The 22,659-nt window shown below is 39.2% G+C and overlaps 1 protein-coding gene and 1 long non-coding RNA gene across 3 annotated transcripts in view; one reads left to right on the forward strand and one right to left on the reverse strand.

Annotated features, from left to right (window-relative positions):
- Positions 1-1,630: 1,630 nt before the first annotated feature.
- The window catches only part of htr5ab (5-hydroxytryptamine (serotonin) receptor 5A-b), a 34,082-nt gene continuing 13,053 nt past the window's right edge, over positions 1,631-22,659 (forward strand). The window contains exon 1 of one of the 2 annotated variants that reach the window (XM_082162196.1): positions 1,631-1,726. The gene's annotated coding sequence lies outside the window, so the exon portion shown is untranslated. Of the gene's footprint in view, positions 1,727-4,994; positions 5,031-22,659 lie in introns of those variants that run through there. The other variant, XM_082162195.1, reaches the window with a different exon arrangement.
- Positions 17,786-22,659, reverse strand: part of LOC309493123 — a 69,307-nt gene continuing 64,433 nt past the window's right edge. Inside the window, exon 3 of the long non-coding RNA XR_014203804.1 lies at positions 17,786-18,045. This is a non-coding gene — a long non-coding RNA (uncharacterized lncRNA). The remainder of the gene's footprint in view (positions 18,046-22,659) is intronic.

The raw sequence follows: 22,659 nt of genomic DNA on the forward strand, positions 1-22,659 counted from the left end.
TGAAAAGGTCACTCTGCTGGTCTCAAATATTACCCTTGTTATGACCATTTAAATTCACCCTTTTCAAGTGATTTTAATTGTTATGCTTATTTGAAGTTCTATGTTGATACAGTATGTGTAACAGCAACCCAAGTGAAATAAATTATTTTCAACATGTTTTGTATAGAAGCACTGTATATTAGTTGTTGTCTCATAGTGATTTTCCTGTATAAGCTGAGTAGTTGTTGGGTGGGTAGCCAGTGTTCTTCAAACGGCCTGTACAAATAATGTCTGGACAAAACTGTTTGGGAGAAGAGAGTATTAAAGATTGTTGTGTATGACCTTCTGTATCTTAAAGGGATAGTTCACCCCAAAATGAAATAGCGGTAACCATTTTAAAACAACAAAAGGGTGGGTAGCCTAAATGATGACAAAATTATTTTATTTTTTTGTGAACTTTAATCCCCTTACCCCTTTAACTTAAAGTTTTGTCTGTGTGACAAGTATAGGAGACAAACAATAGATGCATTAGGACAAGCTAATTCTTTCTATTTAAGCTGTCCCTTTGTTATTCTGGTTTATGGTCTCCACAATAGAGTGACCTTGATGCACATTGATGTGCATGAATGTCTCACTCACAAGAAAGGCTAGTTTAATTTGAACATAAATGGTGATGTGGTGATTAACATGAAAGTTTTCAGTAAGCATACAGTACACATTACATACCAAAGTCTCCCCAATATTGCCAAACAGTTACAGGATTTCACTTACCATTGAAAAACATGCCTTAGATTTATTATAAATTAATTAGTAGGTCTAATTAGTTTCTTCAATTGGCCCAGTCTATGAGGAAGTAAAATAATTTATATGGCATCGACCAGAGATGCAAGGACCTTCTTGTGTTACATTTCATCCATTACATTTCATTACATTTCTATTGTATTGATATTGTGATTGAGCCTACCAAACAACACCAACAACATCATTTGTTATTGGACTAGGCCTATAGACAGTCTTGGGTCAAAGCATTGAAGAAATCGTTTCCTCTCCATTTATAAATTTGGGAATCTCTGGCAGTTTTTGTGTTGGACATATGAAGACTTTTTTCCCCATTTAATTAAGCCGAGTGCCCACCAGGATTTTATCATTTCCAGTTTGATGCGCGCGATCCCCCCAAGAGTATCTCAAAAGGAATGCGCGCGCTCAGGGAAAAGCTAGACAGCGTGAAAAAAGAAAAAAACAAGCTGTATCTGAAATAGGTTTCAGATTGAACTAATTAAATATTAATAGGCTATAGATCACTGTGTGGAACAGAGCCTTAACGTGATCTAAACTGCCTGTCACTGTAACATAATGTTTGACAACTAGTGCAAGACAGGTAAAAAAAAGTTTGAGATAGGCTAATCATCGTGCTCTTGATCTGTTATTTACAGTAGGATACTGAACAACTTATCTATATTTTCACGAATTTCAGGAATCGGTCATTGCCAACAGCGTTTAAAGTCCTTAATCGACTGAATATGTGATTCTTAACGCAAGTAGTCTATACTTCACCGTTCCGTATTGATGCAACACCCCTACGCCACACATTGGTTCAACCCACATGCAATGTTGAAGAAGCCTTGGCTGAAGTATAATGTGTTTAGATGAAGACGGTTTCAGGTGGGCAGAACAGTTGCGTTTGACAGTAAAAAGCGAATCAATCCTGCACTTTAGTGGCATCTTCGTATTGCTATTGTGATTAAGGGTGAGTATTGAGAGCTTTATCAGACGTTTGCTGTGTGCAAAGTGTAAATAACGCTATGTTAAGTGTGCTGAATTAGCGACATTTAATCGAGACACAAGCAGACTGAAATGCTTTTCATATCCATTTCAAAATAAGTGGCACGAGGTGGTCGTCGCAACAAATCTTATTTATGTTTGTCCTGTCCTAGACGATGTAGAGCACTGAAAAAAAAAATCGGCTGCCCTTGAAGTGAAGTGTAGACACAGCGTTTTTAATGCAGCACCTTTAAAGCCTTTGGGATTTAAATGTAACGTTTAAAAGGCAGATATCAGAGAAAAAGTAATGTCCCCAATGAATGCAGGAACAGGAGCCCGTGTCGTGAAGTGACCACGTTATTTAACGTTGGTTCACGATCGCTCTCGCTTGACTCTGAAATTTGTTGATTTGAACTTGACAGGTAGGTTGTTGAAGTGAGATGCTTTCAGCACTTTGTACCGAACTGGAGCTTCAGGCGATGTTGCTGGACTGGTAGGCTACGAGTCGCGAGCATTTTCATAGAAATCAGCGACTGATGTTTCATCACCCCGCGAGACCCTCATTTGGTGACAAGTGCTCAAATCAGAGAGTTTGCACTCATGCGGGGTCATATCTACATGCTTTGCGTTCGTGCACAGTATAAATATAATTAAATAACAAAATTACTATTAAATTATTAATAAAAAATAATTAAAATAGGCTACAGAAATTAATGAGAGGTGAGATGCGTTTGAAAGATTCTTTCTTTTATTAGAACAAATGTAATTGGGTATTTAATTTAATCACTGTGTTAATTGTGCAGTGCACTATTATCACGGTTGCTTTTTTTGACCCCCCCCAAAAAAGCACATAGGCCTACTACACAGAATATAATAATAGTTTAATATAGTTCAATGGCTGTCCAAATTGCCGTCATTAAGTAGCTACTACTGGTTTAACTACAGCACAGACCAATCATGCGTGATCATTTGCATAATTTTATAGTAAAAAAATCACTAGGTGTTTTTTTCACTTGATTTTATTGTATCGTGTCTGTTAGGTGTAGGGCATTGCAGCACTTTGTATTTGTACAGCTTCCCAAATTCCACGATTTCCTTTGATCTCTTAATCATGGGTGTGATACATATACATGTGATGTATATCCAAGTGAAACAGCTTATCAAAAAAAGAAAAAGAAAAAAATCTAGGAAGGGGCTTTTTATCCATTGGGAATTGATTGGCTTGTTATTGCTATGATCTCATTTGAGTGACAGGATGTCCTGCCTTCGCGCCAGTAAACACGTCATCAAAGATGAGAAGATGTTGTGGCAATATTTTGATTAAAGATTATGAGGGAAAGTTGTGAATGGATAAATCATTTATAATAAATAAGCTACTGCAATATTCCAAAATTAAGATTTTTTGACAGTTGCTGGTCAGGCTTTAATGAAGGAAATTGACCATTCAGTGCACTTTTATTGTAAATGAGTGAGTTATAATATCCAATGTAACATGAAGTAAACATTCACAAGATAAATTGCATTGTAAAAATTTAGTCAAAATGTGATTCATGTGGTAACACCTAAATGTACTAGTTTAGGTAAAGTCAGATATATTATTTAATATGACTTTTGCAAAGTAGCATACACTACGCTAATTGCAGAGACAACCCCCTGCAGCAGCCTGTGGTCATGTGCTGTGCTCGAGAGCACAATATTGTCAGCGCAGGATTGTGATCTTGGTAACAATTCAGTTCCTGCGTTATATTAATTGGAAATGAAGCTGGTCGACTCTTAACCATTTACCTGCAGCCACTCTGAGAACCGGCTCCTTGTCTTTCTCATCAGGTCGAGAAGCTAGATGTTAACAAAAAAAGATTCAAAACATTTAAGAATAAAGTTTATGCAGGTTAATTGCTTGAGTTTATCATCCTGAGAACATTGTTAAATATTGATCTAGAGTAGTGAGCAATCCATTTAAGAGTCCCTAGAGCACAGCATATGTGACCCTGGACCACAAACATCATCTGAAAGCTGAATACATAATCTTTCCATTGATGTTTGGTTTGTTAAGATAGGACAATATTTGGCCAAGATACAACTATTTGAAAATCTGGAATCTGAGGGTGCAGAAAAATCAAAATATTAAAAAAATTGCCTTTAAAGTTGTCCATTTCTATTGGCGATTGTGCTGCATCCACTCACAAAAATATATTTTTTATATATTTAAGGTGGGAAATTTACAAAATATCTTCATGGAACATGATCTTTACTTAATATCCTAATGATTTTTGGCATAAAAGAAAAATTGATAATTTTGACCCATACAATGTTTAGTTGGCTATTGCCACAAATATACCTGTGCGACTTAAGACTGGTTTTGTGATCCAGGGTCACATATGTGTAAAACAGTATATTTGTACACATTCTCTTTTCTCTTCCTTGCATCTTTTTCTGTTATTTAAAGGAATGGTTCACTCTAATATTAAAGGACAAGTTCGGTATGTTACACTTAAAGCCCTGTTTTCAGATCGTTTCTGATGAAATAGAACGGTTAAGATTGAAATTTGGACACATGCTGCTGGCCCGAGAATTTTCGGTTTCTGTGTTAGCACCCCCCCCCCCACCTCCACAATGGTTGCATAGGTGCACTGGAACAATCCTTCCTTAAACGCATTAAACTTTCGTTTACAAAGACGTGAAACTCACCGAGTGGTCAGGGGTGTTCACTGATATGTTCACACAAAAATCGCTGCAAAAGATGCTTTCCAACAGGTTTTATCGTAGTTTTTGTCCAACTCCATTGACTTGTATTGGATGTGCTGTGAGGTACAGTATTACTCTGCTATCCGCTATAGTGTCTATTATTCAAGCTCTCAACGGAAGAATGTACGGGTGTGAGGCGTTTTGAAAAATAGGTCCACAGTTTTACAACGAATGGTAAAACACCTGTTGGAAAGCATCTTTTGCAGCGATTTTTGTGTGAACATATCAGTGAACACCCCTGACCACTCTGAGAGTTTCATGTCTTTGTAAACGAAAGTTTAATGCGTTTTAGGAAGGATTGTTCCAGTGCACCTATGCAGCCATTGTGGAGAAGGTGGGGGGGGGGGGGGGGTGCTACCACAGAAACCGAAAATTCTCGGGCCAGCAGCATGTGTCCAAATTTCAATCTTAACCGTTCTATTTCATCAGAAACTATCTGAAAACAGGGCTTTAAGTGTAAAATACCAAACTTGTCCTTTAACATTTTGTCATCATCCTTTGTGTTCTACAGACATGAAGTCATACAGGTTCAGAACAACATGATGGTGAGTTAATCATGACAGAATTTTCATTTGAGTGAACTATTCCTTTAATCTCTTACTGTCTATTTATGTCAGAACAAACTCAAACACAACAGAATGCTTTTTATCCTCGGAATAGTATAGTTAAAAAAAGAAGCTAGAAACAAACTCTTGAGGGAATGGCATTAAATGACAAGTCTCTTTATCTCTAAGGATGTGTCCAGTGCCCTGGTTGATTTGCTGATGTATAACTGTCAGGGATGATTAGTTAAACACTGCCACGACAATATGTTGAGGGCTTTTCTTGCCACTGATTATGTGTTTAGGTGCATGTGTGTCCAATTTCATGGCTCTGGGCACAATCTAATAAAAGAGATGGAGACGAATGATAGTAGGGACATATTTAAAGATGACATGAAGAGATGTTGAGAGAGAAGGAAGATGAAAGTAGAGGAAATGATGGGTAAAAAGCAGGAATATTATCAAAAATAAGGGTAGACTATTTTTGGCCAGTCACTAAGACAGAGTTGTTGATGCACATCTTAGATCTTTTCCATAAATATCATTTTTTTCTTTGGAGTGACTTTGTCATACCAACAGAGTAAACAGAGCTCAGCAGCACGGAGAGAAAATGAGCAGGAATCTGTAATCAGTGTTCCTCTGTGCTTGTGTGTGGTAATGAGCCTGTCGAGTGTGGACATTGTGTGTTTCCTCTCTGTTCCTCCTGACAGGACAGACTCCAGACTTACTGATGATGAGCATGCTGGGTAATGAGATGCACTATGGGCAATCAGAGGTGTGCTAATCAAGACACAATGTCTGTTGACACCTTAGTGCCCTTCTGTCACCAATCCCATTTATTTTCTATTTTTATGCTTTGTTTGAAATGAATTAAGCTAACACAAAAATCACACATGTATTATTTTGTCTGAAAAGAGACACACAGCAATCAGTGCAGAAAACTCAGGCCTCTCATTGTTGTTATTACTGATATGACAGCTTGTAATATTCCCTGCACTGTTGTGCTGCTGACAGGTATTTGATGTTTTGATGATTTTACATATGAGCTCTCTTGACAAGCATGCTGGCCTTTGTACCCTTAATCGGGTTTTGAAGGCCAACAGAGGTTCAATTTTGACACACTTAATGAAAATCAAAACCTTTTAGCTCTATAATAATTGCTGCCTCTTTGACAGCCTCTAGTACAGCTACTTTTCTGTGCTTCTGGGATAAAGATGCTTCTTCCTGGAGGATGGATCTTTAGCAGCTGACATTATTGCAGGAAGGTCAATATGAAGACAGGTAGTCAATTGAAGTCTCCTGTGTAATTTCAATTGCTACAAATAACTGAACCGAATCCGAAAGCACACAAGAACAAATTACCCAGAGGTGTGTAGAGTATCCAAACACTGTACTCAAGTAAAAGTACAAGTACTTATAGAAATAATTACTCAAAGAAAAAGTAATAATCTTAATAAAAAGAGTAAAAAAGTATCCCATGAAAAATATACTCAAGTAGCTAGTTACTAGTTACTTCAGATCTTATACAACAATACAATAACATGTTATTATTATTTAAATAGATATTTAATTTAAATGATTATATTATCATAATTAGATATCTGAAAAGACAGAAGAAACCAGCATTATTTTTATTTTTCCTTTGCTTTGTATAATAATAGTATTATTATTATAATAGCTTCAGTAGCTCTGGAAGTGTATGGTATTTCTGTGGATCGGGAGTAGGTGGTGTGGAGATTGATACACCAATGAAGATGGGCTTTCTCAGTTCACTGTCCTGATCAATGGTCGTAAATGGTGGCATCTCTGGCCAGTGGTCAGTTGTCTGTCTGAGGAATTTTGGACCCTTATTCCATCTGCTTTCCTGGCCTTAGCGCGCAATGCGAGGGTAGCGGAAGCTGCATATCCTGCCTGAAGACGAAGGCAGGGGCGCAGCCGACCCCCTGGAGGTAAAGGAAGGGACCATCCTGGTGGTGGTGGGGAGGATGAAGGGGAAGGTACCATCTTGGTGGTGGTTGGGGAGGATGGAGGTAATTGGCAGTGTCAGCATCTGCGAACTCAGACAAATGTAAGTACCAATCTTTTATACTGCGAGTGTTAGCACATGATTGGTTAGAAGTGAGGTAATACATGACGCGCTGATTGAGTCTTCCTGGCAGAACTTAACGCTAAAGCTTTCATTTATCAGACTCTGTGAGTTCTTGGATTTCTGCCAGTCTGATGCCTATGAACACTTTAAAATGACATGAGGGTGACAGCAGCCAGGTAAGGACAGTTGTGTAGTCAGACCACAGAGTAACACTGTGGATGGGCGAAGTTAGCTCTGTCTTCAGAACTTTTGCGAGTTGTGCACCTGTGAGAGCTGCACATAACTCCAACCGTGGAATGGTTTGCTGCTTTTTCTAGGATACTTGAGATCTACCGGTTACAAAGACTACTTCCACTCTACCTTCCAGGTTTTCAGTTCGTAAGTAGGCCACAGAACCGTAGGCTCGCTCTGAAGCGTCGCAGAAAATGTGGATCTGCCTCATGCTGTTTGGCTGATCCAGTTCTTTACTGCAGTAAGACCTCGGCAAAACAGCGTGCTGTAATAATAATAATAATAATAATTCGTTACATTTATATAGCGCTTTTTTCTGAGACCTCAAAGCGCTTTACATGATGTAAACCATCCAGCTCACTCTCCCATGCTTTCCACAAATTCAACAGGTTCTCAGGCAGACAGGGATCGTCCCACTCTCTTTTCTTGTCCCATAACTTCTGTACGATCACCATGGCCCGTGTTGTGAATGGCACAATATAACCTATGGGGTCATACTGGCTAGCGAGGATATGGTATATGCTCCACATAGATGGAAGTGGGTGGTCTGTCCGCCGCTGCTTAAAGGAGAGAGTGTCTGATGAGCAATGCCAGTGTAACCCAAGAGTTGACTCTTGTGCATCTTGATGACCTTCGCTGAGCCACTGGATGCTGCTTTGAGATTGAGTGTCCGATGGCAGGTGGCTGATGACTACTTTCTTAGGTCAAAGCCTCCGGAACTTAAGGTGCTGCGGAGTCTATCTACAAGACCTTTCGCTGTCTCACTTGAGGTGAAGCTCTGAAGGCAGTTGTCAACATAAAAGGAGTTCTCTACTGAGAACTGTGTGTCTTCAGACTCACTGTGATCCAGGACGTGCTTATGTAACGCGTATGTTACGCAGCAAGGACTGCACGTTGTTCTGAATGGAAGTACTTGCCATTCATACACGTCTGGTGCCTTGTCTCTCTGAAAATTTCTCCAAATGAATCTCAGTAGTGGTTTGTCCTCAGGCAAAAGGCATACCTGGTGGAACATCCCACGAATGTCACTACCAATGGCAATGGAATGTTCTCTGAATTGCAGAAGAACTGACAGAAGAGAAGGACTGAGTGGTGGACCAGGGAGCAAGTACTCGTTCAGGTTGTGGCCTTGGTAAGCAAACAAACAGTTGAAGACAACCCTTTTCTTCCCATTATGCTCCACCAGGTGATGTGGAATGTACCAGCTCTCTTTGGAACAGTCCACCTGCTCAGGAGTGAGTTTTGTGATGTAGCCAGCTTGCTGTAACCTGACTATCTCCTCTTGGTAGGCTGCCGCTTGATCAGGATTCTTGTTCAGCCGATTCTCTATTCCCCTTAATTGTGGTTGGACAGCTTCTTTGGGTGCATGTAGATAGGGCTGGGCGATAAAACGGTATCGGTATTTATCGACGGTACACCATTGTCGGTAACGATATAAAAAATGTTCGATATAGCGCTCAATATTTTCATTCAAATGCATGCGCGACCACCATAACGTCGCCCGACATCAAATGGCAAGCGGAATGAAACTGCGTTATTATTATGTGCTCCACGGACCGTTTATCAGTTTGGACCATCAATGTCAGTGCAGCGCGAGCCGATCTTGATCAAGCGACACTGTTGTTACTACACAGCGCTAAGAGATCCAGTAAAGAAAGCATTTGAATTCGCCACTGAAGTAATAACATCAGCGTGAGATCGAGTGAGAAACATTCAAATTTCTCCGTTATTAACGGATCAAACTGCGCTGATGTGGAAACCAGGAGAAACATTGTGCCATGAATGAACTAGTTATATTTAAGTCCATAGATCAGCAACATTCATTGTATATGGATTTAATGTACTGTAGTAACACTAACAGTAACCATGTTTGAATGAGGTTGGCTGAAGGCTACAGTTTGTCCAGTCAGAACAATGATGTCTCACTCAGGTTATATTCCAAATCGTTGTTTTATTAAAGGTGCATAGATGTGTGGTTCTGTGAATACAAAATACGCATATAAATATGTGTGCTAACGCTGTACACGAGCTGTGCACGATCTGTGCATGCGAGCATGGCTACTGCTGCATGTGTGGTCAAACCGAGATGTAAACAACTATGAGCGCATGCGCGCGACCTGCATTGGTGATTATAAGGAATAAGTCAGGTCAAGTCACCTTTATTTATATAGCGCTTTTTTTACATTACAGATTGTATCAAAGCAGCTTCACAGTGATAACATGAAAATAATACAACAAAGTTTGTTTTTAGAAGAAAATTGCATCATCGTCCACCTTAAGTAAGGCAGATCAGTACTATTGTTGAATATTAAATGTCCCCAATTAAGCAAGCCAAAAGCCAAGGCAACAGTGGCAAGGAACCAAAACTCCATCAGGTGACAGAATGGAGAAAAAAACCTTGGGACAGAGCCTGAATTTCGTTTTTTAAACTGGGGGGGAATTCCCCCCTTACATGGGTCACATGGGGGGGATCTAAAGATTATGAGGGGGAGAATAACTTTTGATGCATCGGTGTTGAAAAGGCTCACTAAGTTAATTCTTATTGTTGGGTTGTGAATTATTGACAGTCGTAACTTAGTCCCGCCCCCAGAGTTTGACGCAACTGGTTATGTTTCGCTTGAAAGCTGTGGAGGGCTCGCGTGTATTCAAGCCATAGATGAGTGTGCGTAACTTTGAAAGTAAGTTTAATTTCCACATATACCGTCTTTAATCTTGTGTATATTGCTATTTGTTGTATTATGTGTTGAAACGTTCTGATGTTGAGTGTTTTCGGATTTCCGTGAAGCTAATGTTAGCGGTATGACTGTGTGCATTATCTTTGCACGTGTGTTCCGATGCGCGCTGTATAAGTGAAATAATGATAACGACTCATATTTTCCATATGTTTACTTTAGTGTTTACACTTTACAGATGTTATTAAGCCATATTTATGTGGATTGTGAAGATTACACTCGATTGAGATATGGTTATAAGACGATAGTCACGTGTATATAAATAGTCAATTGTTTACATTTATAGCCATGTATCCTCACGCATTTATTCTTTTTGAGTAAAATGTGTATCATTTATTACTGTTTTTATTATAGAAACCACACTCACACACCCTTAATATCACATGCATCTGTTCATGCACCGCACTAAGGGCCAATCCCAATTCACCCCTTGGCCCTACCCCTCCGTTTTGCGTGTGCACGTGAAGGGGTAGGGCTGTCTCAATTCTCTTTTGGTTGGAGGGGTAGGGGTAAGGGGAAGGGCCAGATAGCCCTTGAAACGAAGATTTTTCGGGACTACACTTCAAACTAAGGGGTATGAGAAATGTACCTGCATACACCGGCTACAGAGGCAACATGACTGCCAATAATCATTTTCTTTGTCACATTCAATCTTGTGTTCATATTTACTAGAGATGCACCGATTGATCGGCTGGTGACCGGAATTGGCCGATTTTCACGTGATCGGCCATTTTCGGTTATAAAATAAAACAAGTAAACTAGCCTGAATATACAGTATAAGCTTTCTTTTAGTTTATGTAATAGCCTACACAGACAGGTACATGCCCAAATCAAACCCGCGTGTACAGACGCTTCCAGTGTGAACACTCCCGCGCGTCTGCAGCTGCAGTGACGATGTAGTTACGCTCACGTGGTGTTCACGCGCCGCTCACATTTGTAGTGTGAAACGGCAGTTAACCTGCAACATGTCAGCTGTTTGGAAATTCTTCAGCGTGTATGAAGAAGATAACAAGTTTGCAATATGCAACACCTGCAAGGAAAAAGTAGGGCGTGGAGGGACGACACCAAAAACCTTTGGCACAACGAATCTAATCAGACACTTGAGACAACATCACCCAGCTGAATGTGCGAAGTTTGAAGCTAGCAAAGGCCAACAGTCAGGGGCTAAAGGTAAACACCAAGCTCAAACTAGCACTGAGCCATCCACAAGTCAGCAACCTCTGTTAGCTTTTTTAAGCAACGAAAAGAGCAAAGGCATAACCAGAAAGATAATGGAATTCATTGCGCTGGATGACCAGCCGTTTTCTGAGGTTGAAAATCTGGGTTTCAGAAATCTCATAAACTATCTGAGCCCAAAATTTGTCATACCAAGTCGACGGTATTTCTCAGATGTTTCACTGAAAGAAATGTTTGACAACGTGTCAAAACACACTCGCAGCATCTTACATGCCAATCCCAATGCAGCGATTAGTTTTACAACTGACATTTGGACGTCAAATGTGAGCCTGATGTCTATGCTAAGCCTAACTGCACAGTGGGTGGATGATGACTTCCAACTGCACCAAGTCATGTTACAATGTCAAGAAATGGTCGGGTCCCACACTGCTGCCAATCTGGCCTTTACATTCGAGAAAATGTTACAACATTGGGGAATCGACAGGAGTAGGGTGCATGTGGTGTTGCGAGACAATGCAAGGAACATGGTCAAAGCACTGAATGACATCAACTTGGCTAGTTTGCCCTGCATGGCACACACATTACAGTTGGCAGTGAACGAGGGGCTGCTGTCCCAACGAAGCATCATTGACATGGTGAAAACTGGGAGGAAAATTGTTGGACATTTTAAACACTCACCACAGGCCTACTCGCAATTTCATGATATCCAGGAACAACTCGGCCAACCAAGGAAATGCCTGCAGCAAGATGGCATCACAAGATGGAACAGTACTTTCTATATGCTAGAATCGCTGATTGAGCAGAGATGTGCGCTAGGGGCATTCGCTACGGAGCATGACTTACCGGCCACTCTCACTATGCACCAGTGGGGGTTAATTGAGAACGTGCTCACTCTCCTCGCTCCTTTCAAAGAACTTACCAAAGAAATAAGCTCATCGACAGCAACAGCTGCAGACGTCATTCCAGCAATCACCGTGCTGAAACGGCTTTTGGAGAAAAGAGCTGATACAGACTTCGGAGTGGGCACTACAAAAGCCACCTTGTTGGAGGCAGTTCAGAGAAGGATTAGTGACGTCGAGAAGGAGCCTCTTTACATGTTGGCAACAGTTCTTGACCCAAGGTTGGTTGGTTATTTATTAATACATTTATTTATGTATTTATTTAGCCTATTTTATTAATGAATGAATAAATATATGAATTTGAATGAATTTGGTTTGTGCCAAAGGTACAAGAATCGCTACTTCTCCAATGAAGTGAAAGATCAAGTGAAACAGGAGCTTCAGACTGCACTGCAGAGGGAGACCAGCAGTCCACCAGAGGAACCTGCTGCTGAAGCATCCATGGCTCGTGGACCTGACCCAGAGGAAGCATCTGCAGCCAAAAAGCCACGTAGCTTACTGTTTTCAGTTCACGACGAAATCCTTAAAGAAAATACTGAGGTGGAGCAACAACTGGCCAGCCCCTTGTCTGTGCAGGTACAGAGCTACCTGTCAGAGGCGCCCATTGGCAGAAGTGAAAATGCATTGACCTACTGGAGGATCAACAAAGATAAATTCCCTGCACTTGCTCCACTTGCCCGAGCTTATCTCTCTGCTCCATGTACAAGCGTTGACAGTGAGCGCTTGTTTAGCCTGGCTGGACATGTGGCAGATGAGAGAAGAAACAGACTATCTGGTGACAAAGCAGAAATGCTTCTGTTTGTGAAGAAAAACTTGCCATTGATGTACAAATGATTGCAATAGGCCTGTGTGTGTTTTGAGAAATACCTTTATACTGCAAGGCTATATTTATTTTATTCTTATTTGTTATTTATATATAATTTTATTGCCATTAGCTGTTTTCCCTGTATTCACACAGAAGTTTAGTTTGCTGAATATATCACGTTTTTTGGTGATATTAAGATATTGGATTTACACTTTAGATGTGTGTGAATTTCCCACACCAGGAGTAATTTATAGTTCTTTTTTATAGTGATTATTATCTGTTCAAAAATGTTCTATGTTCTATGCAAAATGTTCTATTAAAGGAAAAAATAAATATTTGTGTGTGTTGTAAAGTGGTTAGAAAAAATTTAATCGGAACCGGCTAAAATCGGTATCGGCAGGTCAAACTCAATGAAAAATCGGAAATCGGAATCGGCCTAGAAAATTGTAATCAGTGCATCTCTAATATTTACGGTCATGTTCTTCAAAGAAACGGTTGCAAAAAAATCGTTAAAGTTCGTTAACAATATGACGCGTGTAAAAAGCAAAAGTTTGAAGCGAAGTGGACGCGCAAATGAGGCGAATTCGCGTCCACCGCGCCGCACTAAACGCTTCATTCGTGCCGCAAGACCTCCAGACGCGCGTAAACGCATTGAAATCACTCGCGCCAGACGCTCTATTCGCGTTTGGTGTGAACGCAGCTTTTAGGCGTTGAAGATATCGTCATCTCCGTTTTTTTCTGCAAACTTCAGAAGAAAAATACAAAAAATAGCTGTAACTCACGCAAGACTACAGCTGACGACAGCATCTTGGAAGTTTGTGATAAACATTGGCGCATCTCCTGTGACGTAGGCGCTAGCGACGATGTATAATGACATGTAACGGTGTAGTAGTGGTGTCCCATTTCTTAGGGGAATATTTTCACCCCTACGCCTTGCCACTCTGTTTCAAGGGGCAAGGGGTAAGGGTTAGCGGTAGGCGAAGGGGTATAAAATAGAATTGGGATTGGGCCTAAGTGTGTTGATGTCTTGAACCTACGATTAAAAACAGTGATTGGACTTTTGTGCATTACAGATGCCCCGTGATGATCCCAATTAAGTCAGAACCAGTCAATACAGTCCAGAAACCTACTTAACAATCGGTCTAATTTAATCATCTTCATTTATTAATATCTACAGATTTGTATGCATGAATTGTGCATTTCAAGTTCTCAAAACACTTAATAACAAAACAAACCAAAAAAAATGTATACAAAATACACCATGCTCTTCTTCAAATTGACATTAAGACCTCTGTTTAAACTAGGCCTAGGCTATATATTAATGTCTCTCTATTTCAGTGTCGTTCATGTGTTTCAGTTCAGTTCAATTCTTTGCTTTTTTTTTAAAACGTCATACAAAATACGCCATGCTCTCATTCAAATTGATATTAAGAACTCAGTTTAAACTATATGTATTTATGTCTCTCAGTTTCAGAGTCTTTCATGCGTTTCAGTTAAATTTCAGTCACTTTTTTCCATTTCTTGTTACTTTTTTCATGTGACTTATTCTAAGTTTCTCATCTGTCTCCTCCTCTTCATCTCTTTCCATTTGATGATGGCTCTGTTGAAGTCAAACTGCTCAAGGGAAGGTCCAAGCTCTGAAATTATCATTAGATTTGTGAGACTTGTATTATTCTGTGAATTTTTGAATTTAGTTTTGATCCTGTTTTGTGTGCTGAATCCACGTTCACACGACACACTCACAACTGGTATGACCATGGCTGTCTGAATGAGTTTCTCCATTTCAGTGAAAACATGACTATGTTCACTTAACACAGTCTCTGCAAACTGCTGAAAGGACAATGAAGTATATGAATCACAGGAGACCATGACTTGCTTCAGGTTTATGAACTCCTGATGAGCTTCCTGCATTTTCACATTGGATGAGAAGTATTTCAGCAGATTGTTTAATTTCTCTACACCATAGAGACTGAAATTCTCTGAAGACTGTTTGGCAGCGGTGGCCTTTTTTGGCTCCAAAATGGTAAACCATGAAAGAAGACTGATTGTGTCAGCAGGGCATCTTCTGTCGATTTCATCAATCAAGGATCCAACATACCTGCTCTTCATGTTATCAAAGGCTGGCTTTTGAGTATGGAATTAAAAAAGTTTGTCTCCTTTAAATTTGTTTCCCTCAAGACAGCTGAATAATTCTTGTTCTGCTGGACCAGGATGAGCTATTAATTGTCTCAGTGCATCTCTTAGGCCTTTCAGGGATCTACATACCACCGATACTGCACTGTGAATTGACAGCCATCTCACTGTGTGGGGCTGGGTAAATTTCAGTTGTTGCTCATCTAGTTGTCTTTGCAATTAATGAAGTTTGTTGCTTCTGACAGCAGAGTTGCTGAAAAACACAAAAATTGCTCTTAAATCTTGCTGAAACTTTTTCACCTGTTCAACGGATCTGGCTGCATCACTTGCAGAGAGAGCGAGACGGTGAGCTATACAGTGCACTCCTACCAATTCAGAATTGTATTCCTCTCTGAGTTTTTGAACAACTCCTTTACGGCATCCTGTCATAACAGCAGCACCATCTGTACAAACTGCTACAAGTTTTCTTCCATCTAAATTCTTCTCTATTAACAGTTGTTTCACATCATCCACAATTGTGTCTGCTTTTCCATCCACAATTTCAGAGTTTCTGAGCAATTTTGTTTGAATTTTGTTGTTTTCTATGTACCGAACATACTGTAGGTAATCAGCCGTTTGCTGTTGCTTATGTCTGTGGACTCATCCAGAATTAAGGAACACACTGGACTTTTTAGGACAGCCTTATCAATGTCATCAACCAGTGTACTTGCAATAGCCTGGTGCTGACAATGCTTTGCCATTAAGATAGCTTCCATAGCTTGAGTCTGTCTTTAGATGTTTGAAAGAAGGACAATCCATCTCCTTCATAAATTATGAAATTTTGAATTTGCCAGTTCATTTTCTGCAAGGAAGTAAGCAGTTTTAAGTAACCCCTTCAACTCCTTTTCTCCCTGCAGCTGTGCAGTTTGGATAGCATTAGCCATAGCATTTTTGGATGTTTCTGCTTCTTTCTTTCTTTTTAAAGCTGCTGTATGGCCAGTTCCATTGGCATGTCTAATTAATGTAGATGTTTTGTAGCATTGACTGGTAAATTGTGGACTGCTGTACATCTTACAAACTGAGCAGCTCATTATCCCATCGTTTATTTCTAGCCAAGGGTAAATTTTTAGCCAGTTCGTTTGAAATTTATCCTTTGACTGCTTCACCTCTGTGAGATTTTTTTGTGGATCTTCGGTTTGGCTGCTTGTCGGCCTTTCGTTGTCGGACACTTTTTTCTTTGGATCGTGATCTGCATCATCCGAACTTGTCTTTAGCTTCAGCCAGCGGTCCATATTTAAACTACGCTAACCGAACAATTCATTGTCTGTGGCCGTGTTTGTGCGCGCGGGAAACATGCTGCGCATAACAATAGAATACAAGGAGAAACGCGCAGTCACATGCTCAAACAATCAACAACGTCGCTCTAGATGTGTAAAAACAAGTGGAAAGCACGGGCGCACCACTGTCTCCTTCTTTCCACAAGCGCTTGCTCTCCCGTGGCGTCTGTCGTTGCTATGCAACCATGAACTGCGCTCTCCATGATGACAAGGAAGTATCAGCAAAAGATTAATTGATTTCTAGCCCTTGGATTAGCTTTACTACTAGATATATTTATGGAGATGAAAAATAAGGCGCCCTATACAGCTATGATCAGCTGTTCGGCCGAGCATTCAATGTTGTTACGCTGTAAGCTGATCAGTTAGTTCGTTGCTGCCACGCTCTATCACTCGCACACCATATAGAGCAAAATGGTTTTTAATGTTTCAATTTCGTGATTAAACTGACATAATTTGGAAGCGGATAATTTCTTCACAAACAGCTCATTATGACTCAAAATGTTAGAATGCCGCACCTACACTCGATAGTGTGAATAAGATCAGCGAAACGCAGACCACTGCATTGACAGCATGAAACATATGATCTGTCTACAGCCAGGGCTCAGCGGAAGACAGAGAATGCCGGTCCAGTGCTGAGTGAGGAATTAAATTAGAAAATAAAAGACAGTTTGACATCTTTTTTTTCGCATCTGTGAATTTATTTTTTAATCATTTGCTCTGAGATGAAGCAAATATATTTGTGCAGGAATGGTTTAAATTATGCGCAATCCCCGTATTCCCGCACCGAAATTCAAGCCCTGCCTTGGAAGAACCCAGGCTAAGTCGGGGGCCAGTTCTCCTCTGGCCAACGAGCGAACAGTGTATGATTATGATTCAGGCAGCATTACAGGTCAGAAGTCAGATTGGATCAGAACATTCAGAATATTTATCCAGTTCCATCTGGTTGGAAGTAAGAGTCATCACGCCGGTATGGAGACGAGTTTGATGAGGATCAGTGCTGATGGCTGTCGTGTCGATGAGGCCTTCACAGGGCTGATGAGGCTGGCTCTTCAGGGATGCGTCATGGATGGGTACAGGTGCAGGTCCACCATCTGATCTGGATACGTCCGGGATCCGGCTGACTTCAGTAAAGAGGGGAGGGACTGGTTGACACTTCAGGACTGCGTTGTCATTGTGTCCAGGCGCAGGTCCTTCATCAGATCTGGATATAGCCTGGATCCGGCGGACTGCGGTAAACCTCGGATAAACAGAGAGACTAATATTAGCGTAGACGCCATCCTTCTCATGATGTAACGAGTGATGTACCATGATGTACATCAGGATTTATGGGAAGTGTTCCCGGTCCTGGCTGACCTGATCTATGCAGCCTAACATTGAATTATAGAAGCCTATAATGTGTTATGTGTATGCTAGGTCAAAGAGATGTGTTTTTAGTCTAGCTTTGAACTGACAGAGTGTGTCTGCTTCCCGGACAATGGTAGGAAGACTGTTCCAAAGTTGTGGTGCTAAATAGGAGAAGGATCTACCGCCAGAAGTTGATTTTGATATTCTAGGTATTATCAACTGGCCGGAATTTTGAGCTCGCAATAGACGTGAAGGACTATAATGCGTTAAGAGCTCGCTCAAGTACTGCAGAGCTAAACCATTTATTGCTTTGTAAGTAATCAGCAATATTTTAAAATGTATACGATGTTTAATAGGGAGCCAATGCAGTGTTGACAGAACAGGGATAATATGGTCATACTTCCTGGTTCTGGTAAGAACTCGAGCTGCTGCGTTTTGGACCAGCTGTAGTTTGTTTATTAAGCGTGCAGGGCAACCACCCAGTAGAGCATTACAATAATCTAGCCTTGAGGTCATGAACGCATGAACTAATTGTTCCGCATTTGTCAATGAGAGCATATGGAGTAATTTAGATATATTTTTAAGATGGAAAAATGCGATTTTACAGATACTAGACGCGTGACTTTCAAATGAAAGATTGGTATCAAAGAGCACACCCAGCTTCCTAACCGATGACGAAGACTTAACAGAGCAGCCATCAAGTGTTAGACAGTATTCTAGGTTATTACGTGAGGAAGTTTTTTGTCCAATAATTAGAATCTCTGTTTTTCAGAATTTAGTAGTAGGAAATTACTAGTCATCCAATTTTTTATATCAGCTATGCATTCCGTTAATTTTGTGAATTGGTAGTTTTCGTTAGGTTGTGAACAAATATAGAGCTGAGTATCATCGGCATAACAGTGAAAGCTAATTCCATGCTTCCTAATGATATCTCCTAATTGTAGCATGTACAGAGTGAACAGCAGTGGTCCTAGTACTGAGCCTTGTACCGTACCGCCATACTGAACTTGTGATCGATAAGACATCTCTTCATTTACTGCTACAAACTGATAACGGTCAGATAAGTATGATTTAAACCATGCTAATGCAATTCCACTAATGCCAACATAATTTTCAAGTCTATTTAAAAGAATGTTGTGGTCAATAGTGTCAAATGCAGCACTAAGATCGAATAACACCAATAGAGAGATACAACCACGATCGGATGATAAGAGCAAATAATTTGTGACTCTGATGAGAGCTGTCTCGGTACTATGGTACGATCTAAATCCTGACTGAAAATCCTTGCAGATATAATTTCTTTCTAAAAAGGAACATAGTTGTGAAGATACTGCCTTTTTTAGTATCTTTGACAGAAAGGGTAGATTCGAGATCGGCCTGTAATTGACTAATTCTGTAGGATCAAGTTGCGTTTTTTTAACAAGCAGTTTAATCATAGCCAGCTTAAAGGTTTTTGGTACGTATCCTAGAGACAAAGATGAATTTATAATATTAAGAAGAGGATCTATGACATCTGGAAGCATCTCTTTCAGTAGCTTAGTTGGTATAGGGTCTAACATACATGTTGTCGATTTAGATGATTTAACGAGTTTAGAAAATTCTTCCTCTCGTATAGTAATGAATGAATAAATGTTTTCCTTAGGGAGACTACAATGCACTCCCTGATGCAATACTGTAGTACACTGTAAAAACTAAAGGAGCCTCAAATATCCTGTTGGATTCTCAAGGAACTTCAAAATGTAATTTAAGTGCCTCAAAGCTCTTTCTCCTATAGTAGGGTTACTGGAGGAGCACTGACATTCTTTGAGGTTCTTGCTGGAACTTATGGGATCCTTTAAGCACTTTGTATTTATTTCAGAGGTTCTGGAGTCACCTTTTCATTACCATGAGACCTCGAAGTGCTTTGGGGGGAAATAGAGGAACTTAAATGCGATAAAAGGGTTATTGGAAGATCTTTTAACATTTAAGTGGTTCCTGGAAGATCTCTTATGTTAAAGCCAGCATCTGGAGGAACCCAATGGTTCTGTGAGGCCAGAATGAGAATATTATTATCCTATTATTATTATTATAGGCTACTTAAGTTTGATTCAGTATACATGCCCAGGTGAAAAAAGACATACTATTAAAAATGTACTTGAGTGTGTTTTTAGTAGGCCTACAATACAAATATACTTTAATGCATTTTTAATACATTTAACAGTAGCCTACGTCTTTTTCACCTGGGTAGCTTACATTTATTTAGTATCTATAGGCCTATTTTGTTGATTAATTTAAACCTTAAACAACAACACTAAATTATAATAATATTAATAAGAAGAATTCATTAATTATTATTGAATAAATAATAGTAATAAAATAATAATTTTTACCTACTTCTTCATAAATTATTATTTGAAGAAGAAGAACTAAGAGGAGAAAAGTTTTATTCTGTCACGAAACTGCTGCTATTCCTCTGCTGTCGTCACTTCAGTGATGGTCGCGCTGCTCGCGCGCAACAAAGCTCAGCTGAACGACGTCATCGGGTAACGGCTCCGTCCTCTCATCAAAGCTTCCGCCGTTTGTTCGGCTCTCCGTTACAAGGTTTGTAAACTCGCCAAATAAATATAAATACAGAGTCTACTCACTATATATTCAAACACACATATATATAAACTAAATTGATTATACATTACTACTTTTTTACAGTGTTTACCACTCGTTTATTGCACAGTATCTGGGATGAAGGTTTTAGCCGCGATGCTAACTACGTTGATCTAACGTAAGTTAATGAACAAATGGAAATTATTGACTTATTGTCTTAGATTGATTTAGTCATTCAATTCAACATATTCTGTAAAACTGTGTCTTCAAATTGCTGATATAGCCTAACTAATTTAGCTGATTCCTCCTGTCCTCATTGGCGTTTGTTATGAATAACAAAAGCAGGTTAATATAACGTAGTTTGGTCTGTTTTTGTTTAGCCTAACTTTACTTACTACAGGTGCCCTCATTCTCTCAAATACCATTTTAAAGCCATTTACTGGTCAATAAATATTATGTTGTGAATAATCAGCTTTGTTCTTTTGTTTCCCCAGAACAACCAGTACATTTCTAAAATAATCTGAACATTTCAGAGGCAACATTGAATTACAGTAAGTTACCTATACACCACATGCAAGTACTTTATTACTATGAACTTTCTCTGTGTGAAATTGTATTGTTTGACTGTGTACTTTTTTAATAAGTTATTCTCTGAAAATCTTCCCTCATGCTCTCAAATCTCATTCATGTTACTCAGAAAAATAATATCACAGGTTTGGAGCTAATAATGCTATGCATTTTTTTATAGGCTATACCTTAATCATATGCATTTGAATATAAGACATTTGAACCCTGAATTATAACTTAAAGTTTAGTCTTTTTCGACAAAAAAAAAGGAAAAAGCTATTATATGACTTCAGAAGACTTACAACACAACCCATAACACATGAGTTGTGAACTCATTGACTATTTTTAGGATCTTTTCTGGGACATTTTTGGAGCTTAACCATTTTTTACATAAATTGTTGCATTGAATTGAACTAGACAAGTGTACATAAGAATAGTTTGAATGAATTACAAAAAAAATGTATGCTTGTGTTTCATGCAGTGATATTGAATGGTGACGGGTTGCATTATGCCTGAGATCTGCTTTCGGGTTCCACAGACAGAAAGTCAAACAGGTTTGGAACGTCACAAGGCTGAGGAAATTATTTAATAACCTTACTAACAGTAAATGTTGTACTTTGCAGGGATCTCGGTAAGCTGAAATACAAGTTTGATCAAGAAAAAAAATCCTCCTGTAGACCTGAAAATCACTGAAGTGCCTGGACCATCCACCAGAAAAGAGGAAAAGCAAACAGAAAATGAAGCTGATGCTCCTTTTCACTTTTCTAACTCGTTAAGTACCTCACGTGTCCCTTGTGAAGATTTTATTATTGATTGCATTTTATGTTGCAGCGAGTAAAGGTGCATCACATTTGTGAATTTCGTGAAATTACACAGGCAAAAAGACAAAATTGCTGATCGTGTGGATTCTTATTGAAATGACTGAATTCACCAGTGAACATTCACAGAACAACAGATCATTTTACTGCACCTTAACTCTGTTAAAATGGAAAATGTTTTCTGCTTGTTGTGACATAAGGAATACTGTTTCCGGGTCGAAGCCTCTACTTCTACTTTCTCTATCTTGTTTCTAGATATTGAGAATACTCAACAACCATTTATGGGAACTGTTGATTCAAGTCACACATTTAAGCTTTTCAAAAGGCATAGTGTACATTACAGTCTCCAGTCTCACGGCATCCCAGACTTCAACATTTTATGATTCAAAATAGCTGAATAACTAACCATCTGAGATTTCGGAATAGAGTTAAAGGTTAGGATCATAATTTTCAGGAATATTACAGCACAATGAGTGTATATTAGCACTGTTTTTTGTTTGTTTTTGGCATCTGATAGAGCTTTTGGACATGGAAACAGTGACGTCAGACTTAACAAGCGGACTGAAACACATGTTTTAAAATTAAGTGAAGATGGACATTTTTAATTAGTCAAAATTGTAATTTTTTACATTGATTTATTACATGGAACATGTGTTTTCCATGCATTTTGTTGAGATGTCTTTTTTTGTGTAGCCTATTGTATACACTTGGTTGATTATTCATGTTACTTATGTATTATACTATTTTTTTTGTGTGTGTATTCATTGATATTAATCTATTACTAGCTTTTTTTTCAAGTGCATGGAAGTGTATGTATTAAAATGGATCTAAAATATGTAATAAACAATTCTTATTTTGTATTTGGTTCAGTTTGTTTATTATAATAGAAGTTAATGGTGGTAACCATAGTAACAACATGAAATTAATTTAATACAAATAAAA

Source organism: Leuciscus leuciscus (assembly GCF_965113295.1).
Source record: "Leuciscus leuciscus genome assembly, chromosome: 2".
NCBI classification, from domain to species: Eukaryota; Metazoa; Chordata; class Actinopteri; order Cypriniformes; family Leuciscidae; genus Leuciscus; species Leuciscus leuciscus.